The sequence below is a fragment of the Macrobrachium nipponense genome, chromosome 6 (assembly GCF_015104395.2).
Source record: "Macrobrachium nipponense isolate FS-2020 chromosome 6, ASM1510439v2, whole genome shotgun sequence".
NCBI classification, from domain to species: Eukaryota; Metazoa; Arthropoda; class Malacostraca; order Decapoda; family Palaemonidae; genus Macrobrachium; species Macrobrachium nipponense.
Window position 1 is genome coordinate 46,051,152 of NC_061108.1, and position 6,214 is coordinate 46,057,365.

A 6,214-nucleotide genomic window follows, 5' to 3' on the forward strand; every position below is an offset into this window, starting at 1 on the left:
TCAAATAGGTAGCCTAATACCTGTTGCAGTGAACTTATTGCCGAGTTTATCTGCTTACCACAGTAAGTTCGTCCAATAAAGGACACTAGATGTACCCATGGCTTGCTACCTCATGATGCCATATAAGTTTTATGTTCCAGTTCATAAATAAAACAATGGAACCACGAAAATACCTCGTGTTCAAGTGATGCAAGGGAAGGGGAGTCGGAAGCGAGTCGCCAGTCACTCGCGTCGGACTACCACAGTGTCGACGTCATCACGTCATGACGTCACATCCAAAGACAATACACGAAAGATGGGAAACTCAAGCCACAGCCACATCGGTCGCATACAATTTAGTACCTGGCATGAAATGAAGATGGCGGTAGCATTGCACCTGCCTACATCGTCTGTTTGTTTACTTTTTCACAAAGCGGGGCATTCAATTTCAATCATGAGTGGGCGTAGCCATCATCACCCGTGTGTGGTTTGCAATAAGACGAAAAATAATTTTCCCCATCTGATTTTTCATGCTTTTCCTCAGAATAAAGAAAGGTAAAAAAATCATTACATCTGTTACAAAGTACATGATGACTTTTAAAGAAAATGAAGAAATAAAATAGACCAAAGCAAAATTGAATGTCGGTGCAGTGTTATTCCGAAATAAATATTGGAAAATATTTACAATACGGTGGACGCCTCTAAGCGGAAAGAAAATATTTTTATATGTGATTTTCGACTAGAAAAAAATATTTGCCATTTGAAACCCCAACAACCAACCTAACCTTCCTGGTAGTGTACATCAGTAGCCTAATCATGTCAACAGTAAACCTAACCATATCAGCAGTACCATAACCATGCCAACAGTTACCTAACCATGTCAACAGTAATTTGCAATGGAAATGAAGTTATCTTGCAAAAGATATCAAAATTAACTAGAAAAACTATTTTCTTGTCATATACAGGCGTCAATTGTATTTGAAATAAATACCTTAAAGTTATATTTACATATCTTGAAATTCTCTAGAAATATGAAATAAACATACCAATTCCTATCACTGTCATACAATTCGTGAATATTGGGTCTCCATGCCTTTTCCAGATAGGCTACTCACAGCAACTTTGATATACTGTATATATACTGTAGTTATGTTATATTCTCAGCAGCCTACCCTTGGGTTGTAGTTATAAATGTTTACCTTAATTTTTCATTATTAAGCAACTATTTAGCAAACCAAAGTTGTTTCATCAGGAGGGATGGATCTTGTGGGAGCATTTATGTGGGAGAGCATAAGTAGGTTAGTTAAGTTAGAGTGTTTTACTTTAATTTCAAGTTTACTAACCTTTTAATCTATGATTGAATTTTACTATATGTATGGATAAAAGCATTCAAAAAAAAAAAAAAATACATGCAAACCAGCATATCTGCTCCCACAAGATCCATTCTTACCGTTTCATCTATGTTTCTGCATTATATGCTCATAATTGTTCAATTTTTAAAATGAAATCTTGTAATTGGTACCAACACCCCACACAGTATTCCAAAGTAAATTTATCATTTGGCAGCAAATGTACGGAGTAATACAGTAGTAATAAATTGGCAAAAACAGTTGTGAAAACCTATGATATTTGCTTGTACTGTACATGATGCAAAAAGAAACATGGTTCAAGTCAACTGGAATAATTGTTTCAAATTTTTTTAGGAATGTGCATGCTTCTTGCAGAAATGGCCTTTTACTAGAAAATACCAGGCAGAAGTGTTGGTTACATTACCTTCATAAAGGGTGCCAATTGAATATGCATTTTTGAGAACTCCCCCAATTGGGCTATGAGATTTTAATAAATTGTTATAAATAGGTTTGTTTCCTATTTGATTTGTGATTTTAATTTTTATTTGCTTTTTATGAATATTAAGTTAAACCTAGATATTTGCTTATGCAGTATTCTGTAAAATACAGCATTGCATTTGTTATAAAAGGGTACCTTACTTATACTACTTTGTTGTTGTACTTTTCTTAGTTTTATTAACAATAATTGCTTAACTTTTGCCTAATCAGCATGCAAGTTAAGTCTGCTTTTTCATTTTGATTTCGTATTATTGGTTTTGATTATCCCAGCTTGTTTGCTATTTAAAATCTATATATGCAGGTTTTGTTTGCATGACTTGTATGGGACTATTGCATGCAAATGAAGCATGTGCCATTTCTTTACTTTGTTTATGTTCTTTGCAAGAACATTTGTGGACAGCCGCTTATTTATGTACAATATACAATCATAAGCACAAGCCCAAAAAAAGGAAAATAATTACTGTATACTATATTGGTGAAATAATAAGATAATATGAGAATAAGTTTGTTTCATTCTAACTGCCCTCTCAATTTTAGATAAAGATACTTAGCAATTAATGTTAACTGCCTTCTCAATTTTAGATAAAGATAGTTAGCAATTAATGTTACATTAACTGAAGGATTTTATTTAATGATTCAGAAATGCCTAATATATAAGTCATAAGCTATGATAGAGCCCTATAATCATGTTAACAAGCAATATTAATCGATTTAGTATTCAATAATTTATAAAGAGAAGTTTATTGCAGCATAAGAATAAATTTTAACGTTTAAAAAAGCCGCGCTACGCCACAGCCGAGTTTTAGTTGAGGGCATGATCAATAGATGGTGCGCATTCTGACGGGTTGGATGATTTTTTTTTTAATGGTATTAATAGTCAGTTTCCCATCTTTCGTGTATTGTCTTTGGTCACATCGAAGTTCGAACAGGCCTTCTATTCTCGGTGGTCTTGCCCAAAGACTATATACTGAAGGAAGATAGGAAGGCTCAAAATAGGAATGTTAATATACTAGTTGCCAACTCCAAAGAGAACACAATAGTTTGACCGCTCAGTGTTCAGATGGCGTTGTCGGTATATCGCATGTCGTCTGTTTGTTTATATTTAGAATTTGACAGTTGACATAAACAAAATCATGGCGCCAACGGTGAATAAGTCACACAAATGTGTTGTTTGCAATAAACGAAAAGAAACCGATCCTCATTTGGTGTTTCACAGGTTCCCTAAAGATAAAGAACGGCGATTACTAACAGTATAATACATTAAATATGTGCTACTAACCAGTAAGCCCTACTGATATTGGATATAAGATTAAGGCAGGGCATCTGCAGTACATTTTTTTTTGTTTCAAGGTTTTTTTTTTTAAGTTTACTGAGTAACTTTATGACTTCATCACACTCAAACCAGCAACCAAACAGTGCTGTGTCACGTTCAGGAGTGTTAAGAGAATAAAAAAAAAAAAAAAAAAAAAAAAAAAAAAAAAAAGTGTTGGTTTAGAGAGTAAAAGTGTTCAAGGTATGTCAATGAAAGTATAGCCTACTAGGTTAGAAAGGTTAGAAAAAACTTCAAAATTCCTAGCCTAACCAAAACTGATTAGTATCACAGCAAACATGCCGATAGATGTCCAAAGGTTAGACAGATTTAGTATCGGTGATGATCCAAAATCAGTGGGTAAAAGATCGAAAAAGTGGAGAAGCAGCCTCCAAATTTATTAGAAAGCATTAGGGAAAATGGTATAAAAAGCAGCAGAAACCATTGTTACTTCATACTGCAGGTTTAGAAGTTCAGGAAGTTTACAGAAGACAATTGAAGGGCTCGGCTCATAAATCCATTTGCTCCAAGCAAATATGTACTTTTGAATGTTATTAGCTCATCGAAGCCTCACAGGAATCAGGTGAGACAGTAGATTTATTTGTGACTAGGTTAAGGAAATTAGCTTCAACTTGTGAATTTGGAGATCTAGACCAGAGGTTAACAGAGCTAATTATAGTAAAGAATAACTCACAAGAGCTTAGGAAGAACATTGCTACAAGAAAAGAAGCTAACCTTGCAGAAAGTTCTAGAAATAGCAAGAGCGCATATTTCCAAGTCTAACGAGTAGCCGAGTCACAGCCAGGAAAATACGTTTGGCTGTAGCTCCGAAAATAGCCATAGGATTTTTCAAAAATAATCTCAATGTGATTCCCACAAAAGTTACCTTACATTATTTATGTAACCTAACTCAACCTAACCTAACCTAACCTAACTTTTAAAGTGATACGTTTAAGAGTGATTGATTTTCTCTGCATCATGCTATAAGTCAAAAACTATAGAATAGTAGAATGTTTTTTAGTATGCTGGTGAAATAGGATGGCATAACATATAGTATTATCTCCAGAATGCGTTGATTATGGACTAACCTCATCCCAAATTCAGGAGTTGAGGCAAAAAACCTCACGAAAACTAATTCAAGCTACATGTGTGCAGCAGGTATTTCTCCACCAAAAAATACCTTCATTCAGCTTCTGACAAACTTTGCCACAATGCCTGCCCAGATCAAACATGTAGAAGGTATGTGTTATCTATTTTATGCCCAGATCAACATGTAGAAGGTATGTATTATCTATTTTATTTATGTGTTTAGTCATTACAATATTATCACTGATTTTTTTATCAGTGAGACATATTTTTCTACATAAAAAGCCTGCATCTATTGCTCATTACAGGTTACTAGCTGCACCAGATCAGATGTTGACCCTATAAAGACAAGTGAGTTATTGAAAAATGCTGGACTTAATTGTAGCCATATAAAGCTAGATGCCTTTTTACATGTGGGTATGCTACAAAGGAAAAAATGAAAGGTGGGTAATACTCACAAGAACTTTGCCGTACTTTCTCTGATAGCAGAAATAGGTACGTACACAGGAAAGCACATTGCAGTAATTTCTCACCTTTCATTTTCCTTCATGGCATTCTTTGTTTCATCGTTATTTATAGTTTTTTTTCCATGTGCAAGTTTTGGATATATCTATTCATATATGTGTGTCTTTAATAATTTATATAAACTGCAGTACATAATTTAGTAAAATGATTTTTGTGTGCTATATTTTTGGGGTATATATTTATTTACATATATTTTGTATATGCACTTATTGTTGAAATACATATTTTCAGATACACCAATAGATTTACACCACCAAGCAAATTATACATCAAACTGGTTGCTGACCTATCCACACGAATTTGTACAGCCTTGAATATGGTATGTATTTGATGTGCAGTTTGTATATGTTAAGATTTTCTGAAATGGTATGGGCATCACATTATTCTAAATATAGTTAATCTTGTAGGTACCATTCCTGCTCTGGAGAATAGATCATCTGAGATAAGACTTCATCCTTGAAACATGGTAAATGGTCTATGCTTTTGGTAGATATTACAGTTTTGCTTTTATTAACTAGAATTCATATAGTAGGTAAAGATTGACCTTTAAGATTTTGTTATATAATGCTACATATATATTCACTTTGTCTTCAGTGAAAGAGTGTTAGACTAATAGTGTATTATGGCTATAGGGTTCATCTATCAACTGACAGGGAAAATTCCAAAGAAGATTATGAAAATATTGAATTAAGTGAAAATGTTCAATCAGATATTGGTAATAAATTTTGTTTAGTAGTGTTTTTGATATATTTATGCATAAAATACTTATGATTTTACCAGCCAAAAGATAAAGTATGATATGGCATTTGTTTCATTCATATCAATATGCGTTTCCAGAATTTACTGATGGTTTTATCAAGGATAGTGGCCAGTGAGGTGTACAGTAATGCCACAGTAACAAGCATTATGGATAATATTAGTTTTATTGCTACAAGTGTTAGTCCTACTACAAACTATTATGACTGCTAGACCTACATTTGCTACTAATACTGCTACAACTATACATCTCCTCCTACTGCTGCTACTACTACAACTACTAATAATGATGATGTTGATTGTAGCATTCTCAATGGAAATGACAATTTACAAAAGCCTAAAATACAGTATGAGACCAATACAATTAGGGTTACATGAAGAAGGAGAACCAACATTCACAACCATAAAATCAAATGGTAAGATGTTACCATGAATCAATTCTTTAAGAGATCAAAACAAAATATTTTTCCCCAATAAATGGTCAGTTCTGAAATACAATTAAATCAATAAATAAATTTTAAAAATTATTATATATCTATATTATATATATATATATATATATATATATATAATATATATTTATATATATATATATATATAATATATATATAATTATATACATATATATATAATAATAGTTATTCTTATAATGCTCTATGTATTTTATTCTTGAAGAAAACCTTTTTTTAGTATTATGTTTTCTCATATTTTA